This window comes from Pristiophorus japonicus, chromosome 4 (assembly GCF_044704955.1).
Source record: "Pristiophorus japonicus isolate sPriJap1 chromosome 4, sPriJap1.hap1, whole genome shotgun sequence".
Classification (NCBI taxonomy): domain Eukaryota; kingdom Metazoa; phylum Chordata; class Chondrichthyes; family Pristiophoridae; genus Pristiophorus; species Pristiophorus japonicus.
In genome coordinates, this window is record NC_091980.1 from 268758370 (window position 1) to 268773981 (window position 15612).

At 44.7% G+C, this 15612-nt stretch overlaps 1 protein-coding gene across 5 annotated transcripts in view; it reads left to right on the plus strand.

Annotated features, from left to right (window-relative positions):
* The window catches only part of lrrc9 (leucine rich repeat containing 9), a 302164-nt gene that overhangs the window by 214032 nt on the left and 72520 nt on the right, over positions 1–15612 (plus strand). The gene's annotated exons all lie outside the window — the stretch shown is intronic.

Consider the following 15612-nt stretch of genomic DNA (forward strand, 5'->3'; position numbering starts at 1 on the left):
CATTACATTTTAGTTGACATAGAGAGAAAAAAAGTTTAAAAAAAATGAACGACAGTATATACTTACATTTATTACAGACACAGACCATTCAATGTGAACCTGGAATATAGAATTTATTCAGCTTTTCGTCACTTATGACATGTCTTCCTCACTTGCGGAATACATTTTATATTTAATAATATTACACTGAATAATCACTTGAGCAGTATTGATACGTTAAATTGTTTTGTATATACTATATAATTGTACATTCAAATCTATTTTCCCGTGAAATGGTCCTGTTTGGTCAATTGTATTATTGTCATTAGTCTAAATACAACTCTTAAAAAGCATTTGTGACCATTGTACACATGTTAATGTTACATTATGACATTAAACTTGTAAGAGTATAGTTTGTCATGCATCACAGCAACCTGTATTTCTATAGTGCCTTTAATGTAGAAAATATCCCAGAGTGCTTTACAGAAGCCTAATCAGACAGAAATTGATGCTGAGGCAAAGAAGAGATATTAGGAATGGTGATAAAAGCTTGGTCAAAGAGGTAGGCTTTAACGAGGGGCTTAAAGGAGGGGAGAGAGATGAGAGGTGCAACGGTTCAGGCAGGGAATTGCAGAGTTTAGGGACTAGACAGCTGAAGATACGGTCGCCAATGGTTGGGCGAAGTGAGTGGGCGATGCATAAGAGGCCAGAGTTGGAGGAATGCAGAGTTCTTGGTCAGTTGTGAGGCTAGGGGAGGTTACAGAGATGGAGAGGGACGAGGCCATGAAGGACCTTGAGCATGAGGATGACAAATTTAAATTGGAGGTGTTGGGAGATTGGGAACCTTGTTTTCAAATCACTCCATGGCCGTCCACCTCTCTATCTCTGTAACCTCTTCCAGCCCTACAATCCTCTGGGATATCTGCGCTACTCCAATTCTGGCCTCTTGCGCATCCACGATTTTAATTGCTTTACCATTGGCGGCCGTACCTTCAGTTGCTGAGGCTTTAAGTCCTGGAATTCTCTCCCTAAACTTCTCCTCTTCTCTAGCTCTCTTTCCTACTTTAAGACCTAGAACTGATAATTGGGATTAGACTAGATGACCTTTTGTTGGTCGGCACAGATATAATGGTAAGTACTGCAGGGAATAAAATACGGCCAGGGTGATCTCCTGGTCTAGTTTTGATCGCCTGGATGGGGCGGAGAGGAATTTTCCCAGATTCTTTCTCCCTAAATTGGCCTGGGTTTTTATCTGGTTTTTGCCTCTCCCAGGAGATCACATGGCTCCGGTTGGGTTGGAGTGTAGATGTTTTTAGTATAAGGGCTGTTGCAGTGGTGTGGAGCAGACTGGTTGGGCTTGGTGCTCTTTGCCTTTCCGTCATTGTTCATGCGGCTCTTTGTCGGCTGGCGCAGACACGATGGGCCGAAATGGCCTCCTTCTGCTCTGTAAATTTCAATGTTTCTATGTTTCAAAAACACAACATAACACAAGAATTAGGAGTAGGAGTAGTCCATATGGCACTTTGAACCTGCTTCATCATTCAATAAACTCCAGAGAGTATAGGCCCAATCTACTCAATCTGTCCTCATAGGACAACCCTTTCATCCAGGGATCAAAATCTACCTCTCATCTGCCCTTATACCTCCTTATGAACATTCTGAGTGGGGAGGGTGAACAGCCAGTGGTCATGGTTCATATTGGTACCAACGACATAGGTAGAAAGAGGGATGAGGTCCTACAGGCAGATTTTAGGGAGCTGGGAAAGAGATTAAAAACCAGGACCTCAAAGGTAGTAATCTGTGGATTACTCCCTGTGCCACGTGCAAGTGAGTATAGAAATAGAAGGATAGAGCAGATGAATGCATGGCTGGAGAGATGGTGCAGGAGGGAGGGCTTCAGATTCCTGAGGCATTGGGGCCGATTCTGGGGGAAGTGAGACCTGTACAGGCCGGATGGGTTGCATCTCAACAGAGCCGGTACCAATATCCTCGTGGGGAGGTTTGCTACTGCTGTTGAGGAGGGTTTAAACTAGGTTGGCAGGGGGATGGGCACCAGAATGCAGCAGTAGAAAGGAGAAACAAAGGGCACAAAGGATTGGGAGAGCACTAAAGCAAGAAATAGTAAGGTATTAGATGGGCTCAGATGAAGAGTGAACACAGGATGGTCTAAGATAGGTTTACAGTGTATGTATGTGAACTCACGAAGCATAAGTAAACAAGGTTGGTGAGCTGCAGGTGCAAATAGCCACATGGGAATATGATATTGTGGCAATAACAGAGATCTGGCTCAAAAAAGGGCAGGATTGGGTATTAAATATTCCTGGATATAGGCTGTTCAGAAAAGATAGGGAAGGAAAGATGGGAGCTGGTGTGGCTGTACTGCTTAAGGAGAATGTACAGTGCTGGAGAGAGAGGATGTCCTGCAGGGGTCAAGGACAGAATCTATTTGGTTAGAGTTAAGAAATAATAGATGTGCCATTACACTACAAGGTGTATTCTATAGGCCTCCAACTAGTGGGAAATTATGGAGGAGCAAATTTGCAGAGAGGTGCAAGAACTCTAGAGTAGTGATAGTGGGGGACTTCAACTATTCTAATATAGACTGGGATAATAATAATGTAAAGGGCAGAAAGGGGGAAGAATTTCTAAAGTGTGTTCAGGAGAACTTTCTTGATCAATATGTTTCCGTTCTAACAAGGAAGTAGGCATTGCGGGATCTGGTTCTGGGGAATGAGATAGGTCAAGTGGAGTAAGTGTCAGTTGGCGAACGTCTAGGGAACAGTGATCATAGTATTATAGGGCCCAATTTTGGTCATGACTTGCATCAATTTGTTTGGAGTAAGTTGTTTTTTTCTGGCGTAAGTTAAAAAATGCCATTTCCCCCCCAAAATTTGCTCCAGAGTAAGTCAGTTAGGTTTTATTTAAAGTTCATTTTTTTTTTTCAAAAGGGGGCGTTCCCAGACACTTACGCCAGTTTTGGCCATTTATACCACTTTGGCCAGCTAAAACTTACTCCAAATCGACTTAGGTCAGCGTATGTGGCCAGCTCTGAAAAACCTTGCGGGCAGTTAAGAAATCGGCGCAGGTTAGTATATTTAAAGCACCAAGACTTACAAAGCACTAAACAAAACACATAAATAAGCATTCAATAACAAATAAAAAATACAAGGAAGCTGAGGATCTGCACCAAGACTTACAAAGCACTAAACAAACCACAAAAAGTAATAATCAATCAATAACAAATAAAAAAAAGAAGTCCTATCTTTATGCTAGAATCAAGTTTTTTTTTTAAAGTTCCCCCCCCCCCGCCATCAAAACACTCTTTCCCCGCCCCCCCCCCAACAAAACACTCTTTCTTCCCCCCCACCAACCCTCCTCCGCAAAACACTCTTTCTCCCCCCCACCCTCCCAAAACTCTCCTCCTCCCCACCCCCCAATCAAAACTCTCAAGCACAACCATCAATAAATTAAAAATAAAACTGAAGTCCTAAATCGGCCCGGGAAGTCAGCGGGCCGGCCGACCGGTGTAGGAGGCCACTCGGCCAGAGATAGGGTGCGGCGAGATCGGGGCTTCCCTTCGGCCGGGGATAGGGGCTGCGAGCATCGGGTCCTGCTCACAGCCCACAGGACATGCTAGGAGGGCAGGAACATGCGTACAGACTTTACTGCGCATGCGTGCAGCAATGCTTTCTGCGCTGGCCTGTTGCTCCGCCCCCCACTGCACAATGCATGCCTCGCTGGGACTCCGGGGACTCGGAAGACTGGTCAGGACGGGGCAATTTTTTTCCGCCGTCGTTTCCAGCGCGCAAAGTCGCCGCATTTAAGGTAAGTGCGCTGAAAAAAGGGGTTGGACAAAATTGAACCCATAAGGTTTAGATTAGCAATTGAAAAGGACAGAGAGCAATCTAGAGTAAAAATACATAATTGGAGGAAGGCAAATTTCAGTGGGATGTGAACGGTTCTGGCCTGAGTAAATTGGAATCAAAGATTGGCAGGCAAAACTGTAGTGGAACAATGGGCTGCCTTTAAAGAGGACATAATTTCTGTACAGTCGAGGTACATTCCCACTAGGAGGAAAAGTAGGGCAACTAAAGTCAGAGCTCCCTGGATGACGAAAGAGATAGAGAGTAAGATGAAGCAGAAAAAGAATGCATATGACAGATGTCAAGTCGAGAATACATCTGAGAATCCGGCTGAATATAGAAAGTTCAGAGGAGAAATGAAAAAGAAAATAAGAGGGGCAAAGAGAGGTTTGAGAATAGAATGGCAGCTAACATAAACTGTGATCCAAAAGTCTTCTACAGGCATATAAATAGTAACCAGGTAGTAAGAGGAGGGGTGAGGCCGATTAAGGACCAAAAAGGAGAGCTACGCATGGAGGCAGAGGGTATGGCTGAGGTACAAATGAGTAATTTGCATCTGACTTCACCAAGGAAGAAGATGGTGCCATAGACATAGTAAAGGAGGAGATAGAGGAGATACTGGATAAGAATTGATAAAGATGAGGTACTCGAAAGGCTGGCTGTACTTAAAGTAGATAAATCACCAAGACCGGATGGGATGCATCCTAGGACATTGAGGGAAGTGAAGGAAAAAATCGCGGAGGTACTGGCCATAATCTTCCAATCCTCCTTAGAAATGGCGGTGATACCAGAAGACTGGAGAATTTCAAATGTTTCACCCTTGTTAAAAAAAGGCTGTAAAGATAAGCGCAGCAACTACAGGCCAGTCAGTTTAATATCGGTAGTGGGAAAGCTTTTACAAACAATAATCAGGGACAAAATTAACAGTCACTTGGACAAGTATGGATTAATTAAGGAAAGCCAGCATGGATTTTTTAAAGGCAAATCGTGTTTAATCAACTTGATCGATTGGTTTGATGAAGTAACAGAGAGGGTTGATGTGGGCATTGCGGTTGACGTGGTGTACATGGATTTCCAAAAGGTGTTCGACAAAGTGCCACATAATAGGCTTGCCAGCAAAGTTGAAGCCCATCAAATAAAAAGGACAGTGGCAGAATAGATAAGAAATTGGCTAAGTGACAGGAAACGGAGTAGTGGCGAACGGTTGTTTTTCAGACTGGAGGAAGGTATACAGTGTTGTTCCCTGGGGGTCAGTACTAGGACCACTGCTTTTCTTGATATATATTAATGACTTGGAAGCCATGATCCTGACCAACAGATCCACCACAGATCCAATCCACGTCCGGACAAGCAGGGCTGCATCATTGCACCAACGCTCCTCTCGATCTTCTTTGCTGCAATGTTCCATCTCACTCTCAACAAGCTCCTCGCTGGAGTGGAACTAAACTATAGAACCAATGGGAACTTGTTCAACCTTCGTCACCTCCAGATGATCCCATCCTCTGTCATCGAACTACAGTATGCGGACGACGCTTGCGTCGGCGCACATTCAGAGGCCAAACTCCAAGTCATCGTCAACATCTTCACTGAGGTGTACGAAAGCATAGGCCTTACATTAAACATCCATAAGACAAAGGTCCTACACCAACCTGACCCCGCCACACAGCACTGCTCCCCGGTCATCAAAATCCACGGCGGGGCCTTGGACAACGTGGACCATTTTCCATACCTCAGAAGCCTACTATCAGCAAGAGCAGACATCGACGATGAGGTCCAACATCACCTCCAGTGTGCCAGCGCAGCCTTCGGTCACCTGATGAAAGGAGTGTTTGAAGACCAGGACCTCAAATCTGGCATCAAGCTTATGGTCTACAGTAGTGATACCCGCCCTCCTAAATGGCTCAGAGACATGGACCATATACAGTAGACACCTCAAAGTGCTTGAGAAGTACCACTAGCGCTGCCTCCGCAAGATACTGCGTATCCACTGGGAGGATAGACGCACCAACGTCCATGTTCTCGCTCAGGCCAACATTGAAACGCTGACCACAATCGACCAGCTCTGTTGGGCGGACCACATCATCCGCATGCGACACGAGACTCCCAAAGCAAGTGCTCTACTCGGAACTCTTACATGGCAAGCAAGCCTAGGCAGAGGAAACATTTCAAGGACACCCTCAAAGCCTCCTTGAAAAAGTGCAACATGCCCTCTGGCACCTGGGAACTCCTGGCCCAAGACCACGCTAAGTGGAGGAAGAGCATCCGGGAGGGTGTTGAGCACCTCGAGTCTCGTCGCCGAGAGCATGCAGAAACCAAGCGCAGACAGCGTAAGGAACGTGCGGCAAACCAGACTCCCACCCACCCTTTCCTTCAACCACTGTCTGTCCCACCTGTGACAGAGACTGTAATTCCCGTATTGGACGGTACAGTCACCTGAGAACTCACTTTTAGAGTGGAAGCAAGTCTTCCTCGATTTCGTGCGACTTCCTTTGATGATGATGATAGATGTGGGTGTACATGGCACAATTTCAAAATTTGCAGATGACACAAAACTTGGAACTACAGTAAACAGTAAAGAGAATAGTGATAGACTTCAAGAGGACATAGACAGGCTGGTGGAATGGGCGGACACATGGCAGATGAAATTTAACGCAGAAAAATGTGAAGTGATACATTTCGGTAGAAAGAATTAGGAGAGGAAGTATAAACTAAAGGGTACAACCCTAAAGCAGATGCATGAACAGAGAGACCATGGGGTATATGTGCACAAATCGTTGAAGGTGGCAGGGCAGATTGAGAAAGCGGGATCCTGGGCATCATGAATAGAGGTATAGAGTATAAAAGCATGGAAATTATGATGAACCTGTATAAAACACTGGTTTGGCCTCAGCTGGACCATTATGTCCAATTCAGGGCACCACACTCCAGGAAGGATGTGAAGGCCTTGGAGAGGGTGCAGAAAAAATTTATGAGAATGATTCCAGGGATGAGGGACTTCAGTTACGTGGATAGACTGGAGAAGCTGGGGTTGCTCTCCTTAGAGCAGAGAAGGTTGAGCGGAGATTTGATAGAGGTATTCAAAATCACGAGGGGTACATATATCAGAGTAGATCGAGAGAAACTGTTCCAATTAGCAGAAAGGTCAAGCACCAAAGGACACAGATTGAAGGTTGTGATGTATCCTTACGACATCACTAACAAACACACTCAACAAGATGGCTCTTAACACAGAAACTGTCATCATTTGATCTTCCCACATGATCCTTTATTATTTACATCAGTAGTTGCAGTACACATCAGTAGTCCACTCGGGGAGAGCTGTATTACTCTTCTCCTTAATGACGAAGTAATCATAACAAAATAATAATTATACATAACTGCATGGTTGTACACAACAAAAGATATGGACTTATTGTTCCCTATTTACAAATCAAACTTAACCACTGGTTTTCTGTTTCGAAGCGGATACCTTCACTTTCACACAAAACTTCCAAACTTGTTGTAGAAGCTAGACTCATTCTAGGCTGAGCCTGAGGAGAGTTTTTCTCCAAGGGTTACCCTTGATCTACATTTTGACTCTACATTTTCAGACTGTCTGCCCGACTAGGGCTCAGACTTAAATTCTGACTTCTCTTGGACTTGTTTCTAGTACATCTGATGTAGGATTTGCTATTGGTACTCTATTTGTAACAAGATTATCTGACTCATCAGAAATAATGAATCATTACAATTTTCAATTCCTTCTACATCTGTAGGTAAAATATGATCAATGTGAACAAACCTAACCTTTCCATGATCAAGCATCTTAACCAAATATGTGTGAGGGCCATATACCTTCATTACTCTTCCTGGTAACCACTTTAACTATTTATGGTGATGGTTTTTCACTCTAACCTTCTGATTCAATTTCACACTTCTCTCTCTTACTCTACCTCTATCATGATTCTCTTTCTGTCTTGATTGTTTCTCTTCTACTGACTGTGCCAAGTTTGGCTTTAACAACGAGAACCAGGTTAGTGGCTGTCATTTGAGTAACAACTCTGCTGGTGTTCTATCATTAGTTGTATGAGAAGTATTACGATAAGTAATCAGAAAATTTTCTAGTTTGTGGTCCAATGACAACTGATGTTTCTCTGGCTTTGGATCAAACATTTGCTTGATGAGAGCACGCTTTACAACTAGTACTGTGTGCTCTGTTGCACCATTTGAAGTAGAGTGGTATGGTGGAACTTTGGTGTGTTTAACACCATTTCTGCTCATGAACTGTGCAAATTCTTCTGAACAAAATTGCGGCCCATTATCAGACACAATTTCTTCTGGGAGGCCATATGAAGAAAACAAAATTCGCAAATTGTCTAGTGTTTTACTTATTAATTTCTGCATCGGAAACACCTCTACCCACTTCGAATGACTATCAATCACAATGAACAATTGCTGTCCCTCTAGCTCAGCAAAATCTGCATGCAACCTTTGCCACACCCTGCGAGGCCATTTCCATAGCTGTAATGATACTGATGGTGGTTTCTTGCTTGCCGATTGACATGTTATACACTGACTAACGATGTACTCTATATCTTTATCTAAATCTGACCACCATAAGTAATTGCGTGCAAAACTCTTGGTCAAGCACATTCCTAGGTGCTGGTCATGAAGATCTCCTAACAATTTGGACCTGAATTTATTTGGAATAACTACTCTTACACCCCACATTATACAATCTTTGTCCACGGACAATTCATTCCTACGAACGAAGTATGGATGAATATCTTCCTCTGATACCTGGTTTGGCCAGCCATTTGCTATGTAATCATACACCTTTGACAGAAACATAGAAACATAGAAACATAGAAAATAGGTGCAGGAGTAGGCCATTCGGCCCTTCTAGCCTGCACCGCCATTCAATGAGTTCATGGCTGAACATTCAACTTCAGTACCCCATTCCTGCTTTCTCGCCATACCCCTTGATCCCCCTAGTAGTAAGGACCTCATCTAACTCCTTTTTGAATATATTTAGTGAATTGGCCTCAACAACTTTCTGTGGTAGAGTATTCCACAGGTTCACCACTCTCTGGGTGAAGAAGTTCCTCCGCATCTCGGTCCTAAATGGCTTACCCCTTATCCTTAGACTGTGACCTCTGGTTCTGGACTTCCCCAACATTGGGAACATTCTTCCTGCATCTAACCTGTCTAACCCCGTCAGAATTTTAAATGTTTCTATGAGGTCCCCTCTCATTCTTCTGAACTCCAGTGAATACAAGCCCAGTTGATCCAGTCTTTCTTGATAGGTCAGTCCCACCATCCCGGGAATCAGTCTGGTGAACCTTCGCTGCACTCCCTCAATAGCAAGAATGTCCTTCCTCAGGTTAGGAGACCAAAACTGTACACAATACTCCAGGTGTGACCTCACCAATGCCCTGTACAACTGTAGCAACACCTCCCTGCCCCTGTACTCAAATCCCCTTGCTATGAAGGCCAACATGCCATTTGCTTTCTTAACCGCCTGCTGCACCTGCATGCCAACCTTCAATGACTGATGTACCATGACACCCAGGTCTCTTTGCACCTCCCCTTTTCCTAATCTGTCACCATTCAGATAATAGTCTGTCTCTCTGTTTTTACCACCAAAGTGGATAACCTCACATTTATCCACATTATACTTCATCTGCCATGCATTTGCCCACTCACCTAACCTATCCAAGTCGCTCTGCAGCCTCACAGCATCCTCCTCGCAGCTCACACTGCCACCCAACTTAGTGTCATCCGCAAATTTGGAGATACTACATTTAATCCCCTCATCTAAATCATTAATGTACAGTGTAAACAGCTGGGGCCCCAGCACAGAACCTTGCGGTACCCCACTAGTCACTGCCTGCCATTCTGAAAAGTACCCATTTACTCCTACTCTTTGCTTCCTGTCTGACAACCAGTTCTCAATCCATGTCAGTACACTACCCCCAGTCCCATGTGCTCTAACTTTGCACATCAATCTCTTGTGTGGGACCTTGTCGAACGCCTTCTGAAAGTCCAAATATACCACATCAACTGGTTCTCCCTTATCCATTCTACTGGAAACATCCTCAAAAAATTCCAGAAGATTTGTCAAGCATGATTTCCCTTTCACAAATCCATGCTGACTTGGACCTATCATGTCACCTCTTTCCAAATGCACTGCTATGACATCCTTAATAATTGATTCCATCATTTTACCCACTACCGATGTCAGGCTGACCGGTCTATAATTCCCTGTTTTCTCTCTCCCTCCTTTTTTAAAAAGTGGGGTTACATTGGCTACCCTCCACTCCATAGGAACTGATCCAGAGTCAATGGAATGTTGGAAAATGACTGTCAACGCATCCACTATTTCCAAGGCCACCTCCTTAAGTACTCTGGGATGCAGTCCATCAGGCCCTGGGGATTTATCGGCCTTCAATCCCATCAATTTCCCCAACACAATTTCCCGGCTAATAAGGATTTCCCTCAGTTCCTCCTCCTTACTAGACCCCCCGACCCCTTTTATAACCGGAAGGTTGTTCGTGTCCTCCTTCGTGAATACCGAACCAAAGTACTTGTTCAATTGGTCCGCCATTTCTTTGTTCCCCGTTATGACTTCCCCTGATTCTGACTGCAGGGGACCTACGTTTGTCTTTACTAACCTTTTTCTCTTTACATATCTATAGAAACTTTTGCAATCCGTCTTAATGTTCCCTGCAAGCTTCTTCTCATACTCCATTTTCCCTGCCCTAATCAAACCCTTTGTCCTCCTCTGCTGAGTTCTAAATTTCTCCCAGTCCCCAGGTTCGCTGCTATTTCTGGCCAATTTGTATGCCACTTCCTTGGCTTTAATACTATCCCTGATTTCCCTTGATAGCCACGGTTGAGCCACCTTCCCTTTTTTATTTCTATGCCAGACGGGAATGTACAATTGTTGTAGTTCATCCATGCGGTCTCTAAATGTCTGCCATTGCCCATCCACAGTCAACCCCTTAAGTATCATTCGCCAATCCATCCCAGCCAATTCACGCCTCATACCTTCAAAGTTAGCCTTCTTTAAGTTCTGCACCATGGTCTCTGAATTAACTGTTTCATTCTCCATCCCAATGCAGAATTCCACCATATTATGGTCACTCTTCCCCAAGGGGCCTCGCACAACGAGATTGCTAATTAATCCTCTCTCATTACATAACACCCAGTCTAAGATGGCCTCCCCCCTAGTTGGTTCCTCGACATATTGGTCTAAAAAACCATCCCTTATGCACTCCAGAAAATCCTCCTCCACCGTATTGCTTCCAGTTTGGTTAGCCCAATCTATGTGCATATTAAAGTCACCCATTATAACTGCTGCACCTTTATTGCACGCACCCCTAATTTCCTGTTTGATGCCCTCCCCAACATCACTACTACTGTTTGGAGGTCTGTACACAACTCCCACTAACGTTTTTTGTCCTTTGGTGTTCTGCAGCTCTACCCATATAGATTCCACATCATCCAAGCTAATGTCCTTCCTAACTATTGCCTTAATCTCTTCCTTAACCAGCAATGCTACCCCACCTCCTTTTCCTTTTATTCTATCCTTCCTGAATGTTGAATACCCCTGGATGTTGAGTTCCCAGCCCTGCTCATCCTGGAGCCACGTCTCCGTAACTGGGTCAAGTTCATCAATGTATGAAAAATAGAACACTTTTTCCCTATTGGGTGTAACTTGTAATGGGGATGGCAACCTGGACATAGCATTAGCATTACCATCTGACTTAGGAATAAAAACAATGGATGTAGCCCAATTACTTAGATCTATCTTAGAGATAATGTTCTCAGTTTCTAGTCTTTTGAGTTCTTGCTCAACTTTCTCCTTGATTGCGTATGGTACGGGACGTGGCTTGCAGTAAATTGGTCTAGCGTCCTTCTGAACTCTGACACTCGCCTTGAAGTCTTGGGTCGGACTGCCTGTTTCACAGAACACCTTCAGATACTACTTGATGACGTCATCTTTTGATGCAAATCTCATTTTGACATGAAAAATCTAATTCCGATCCAACTTCAGGGATCCCAACCAATTTCTAACTATCAGGGCAGGCTTGTCTCCTGCCACTACTATAAGAGGCAAGCTCTGAAACTGATCCTTGTATTTCACCGGTAATGTGATATGTCCTACAACAGGGATTTGCTCTCCTGAGTAGCCTTGCAGCTCTTGATTTCTCCAGATGAAAATCACGTAACTTGTCGAGATATAGTTATTCCGGTACTATGCTCACGGATGCACCAGTGTCAATTTCCATGGGTATCCTGGTTCCTGCAACATCTACTTGGATTACGACACATCATGTATCATTGTTAGATACCCTCGTGCTCCTGATGACGTGTATGTCCAGAACCTCCTCGTCCTGTTGCTTCTCTTCAATGCTATGTAGTGTCTGCCGATTTCTACGTCTAGCATTGAACATCGGTTTACTCTTCAGTCGGCACGCCTTCGCAAGATGACCAGTTTTCTTGCAGTAGAAACACTTTGCCTTCACATATGAACAGCTTGGAGCAATATGTTGTCCTAGGCACTGATAACACGACTTTAATTCACTGTTATCTTGGCCAGTTTCTGAGGCCTTGGTGCTTTTAACCTGCAGGCAATTCACCTCAGTTGTCTGATGACTGGAAGTGACACAAAATTCTCAGGAGTATTGGTCGGCCATATACATCGACATACTGTCTGACAAGCTAAATCAAAAGGCAAGTGAACAATTTTCTTCTGATTTCTTCATTTTTGATCCCACAAACAAAGCGGTTACGCAATGCTCCGTCTTGAAAGTATCCGAAATAACAGTGAATATATAGCTTTTTTAAAGCTACAATGTACTCACTGATACCCGCGTCAATTAATTGATCTTGTGTTCCAAAATGATAACTTTCAGCAATTTCCAGGGGCTCAGGCTTGTAGTGTTGAGAATCTCTGTCCATGGCGGGCCCTTTGGCTTGACGGGAACAACAAATTTTTCAGGGTTTCATTCACTTCGGGGCCCGCTTCAGTTAAGAAAATAGCCCGTTTACTTTCTAGAACCACTTGGTTACGGTTTTTATCATCGTGGACTTCGATGATATTATACGCGGTGAAAAACATTTCTAGCCGCTCCACTTATGCTCCGAAAGTCTCTCGGTCATGATGGAACTCACCCAGGCACCCTATTATTCCCATAGGCGTGGCTATCTGGACTCTGGCAATGTCGACAGTTTAGCCAAATGTGCTCATAATTTACCTTGGATTTTTAGCTGTTCTGCAAAACATAGAATCTCTCAAAGTTTCTCTGTTGGTTGGCAGGAATATTCACCAACAAAAATTTCAGCTAAGAAATTCGATTATCCTATCCTCGTTCACCAATGTGATGTATCTTTATGAAATCACTAACAAACACACTCTACAAGATGACTCTTAACACAGAAACTGTCATCATGTGACCTTGCCACATGATCCTTTATTATTTACATCAGTAATTGCAGTACATCAGTAGTTCACTAGGTGGAGCAGTAGTCCATTAGGGGGAGCTCTATTGCAAAGGTGATTAGCAAAAAAACCAAAGGCAACATCAGAAAAAACTTTTTTACACAGTGAGTGGTTAGGATCTGGAATGCAGTGCCTGAAAGGGTGGTGGAAGCAGACTGAGTCGCTGTTTTCAAAAGGGAGTTGGATAAGTACCTGAATGGAAACATTTTGCAAGGCTACGGGAAAGGGCGGGGGAGTGGGACTCGCTGAGATGCTCTTGCAGAGAGTCGGCATGGGTTCGACAGGCCGAATGGCCTTCTTCCCTGATGTAATGATTCTAAGTGGCTCAGTACCAAATTTGTTCGATAATGCTCCTGAGAAGTGCCTTGGGATGTTTTACTATGTTAAAAGTGCTACATAAATGCAAGTTGTTGTTGTTAGTCAGTGAGCACAGGAGTGATGGGTGTGCGGGACTTGGTGCAGATTAGATATGGCAGAGTTTTGAATGTGCTGAGGATTATGGAGGGTGGCCAGCCAGAAGAGCATTGGAACAGTCAAGTCTGGAGTTGACAAAGATGAGGATTTTGGCAGCAAATGGAAAGGGAGGAAATGAGCTGTTATGGAGGTGGATGTAGAGGATATAGGGCTAAAAATTGGAGTAGGCTGGAAAACAGACCTGGGGATCACGTTGTGTGATCTGCCCATGCCCATTGAAAGAAATGCAGGCAGCTCATAACATTCATGATGTTTGCTAATTATCATGATTGCATTCAGCCAAGCACTGAGAGCACTGCTGCATGGATGAGCGCTCAGCAGGGGGCCCAAGTTCGTGGGAGGTGAGCTCTATTTAAAACTAGCCTCTAGTTTGAAATGCAGTCTGCACTTCTGAATTCAGCACCTCATTGTAATTATTGTCAAGGCAACTATAAGGTAGTTATGGCTCAACAGGGTGGAGAAAGTGTACCGAGGTTCTCAGGCGCAGCACTGGAGGCCTTAGTGCAGAGGGTTGAACAGAGGAGATAGGTCCACTACCATCAGGGGCCCAAGAGGCCCTCCAGACTGTAAGAAGGCATTGGGAGCAGGTAGCTGAAGCAGTCACAGCCAGCAATCTTTCCCCGAGGAACTGGATCCAATGCTGAAAGAAGTTTAATGACCTCACACGAGTGGTCAAGATCAGTAAATGTATCTTCAAATGCCTTATCCCACTAACTGCACCACCAGCCTCACACACTGCTCAATGCACCACACCCCCATCACTCACCTTCCAGCAATCTCTATGAATTATGACTCATACCTCACATTCATAGCTTCACTTCACCCTCGCACATTTACCACTGCTGCAAGCCTCACTCCCACATCTCAGATCTTGCACACACTGCCAGCTGTTCAACCATGACAGGCACATCACCCAAACCCAAACCCTTTCTCTTGCAGGCCAAGGTGGCACATGACAGGAGACAGCAGCAGCTAACCGGCAGGGGACAGGCACAGCTGCATATCCTGATCCAGCTGGAGGAGACTGCGCTAGACGTTATTGGAGGGCCTGTCACTGAGGCCGTGGCAATTGGCAAGGTTGAAAGCATTGATGATGATGGTATGATATCTAATCCTCCTTCTCACATTCCACTTCCCCCTTTATCCACAATCTCTTCTCACTTACAAGCTGCTGATGGTGTAAGCATGCAGATCTTGCTTTCCCCCTTCCCTCACCGCAATCCTATCATTTTGCGTTTCTCCTTTCAGATACCCAAGAACTTCAAGCTTCCCAGCCAGCGCAGAATGAACAAAAGGAGAGTGATGGAGAAGAAAGACACCGTTACTCAATCTGACATTCACAGGCACCAGCTTACAAACTGGCACTATGCATACTTTAGAGGGTAGTATAGAGGCAGGATCTGCATGTGGTGAGTCACTGAGAAAGAGTAACCTGCAGCCAGGGCAGGGAGAAAGGGTAGCGCAGGTTCCAGCTCCCCGGAGGGTGAGGTCGCACAATAGTTCTGCTGCAGAGGACTCAGATGAGGATTTCGATGGGGCGGCCTCATCAGAAAGGTGATGGACAAGCACACAGATCTTGCTTGGTGCATTGGCAGGCCTACCAGAGAGCCTGTTGTCATTGTTGAGGAGCATGGAGGAGTCTGGCTCCCAACTTGCACAGGGCTTTGCGCAGAGCTTAGAGCCCATTCCCAGGATGGAAGTGATGGGAAACTCCATTAGAACACTTGTGGACCCAACCATGATGCACAAGCGGAAGTGACGCAATGTCTGAATGCTGCAGTGGAAGCTCAGACTTGTCATGCGAGCTCA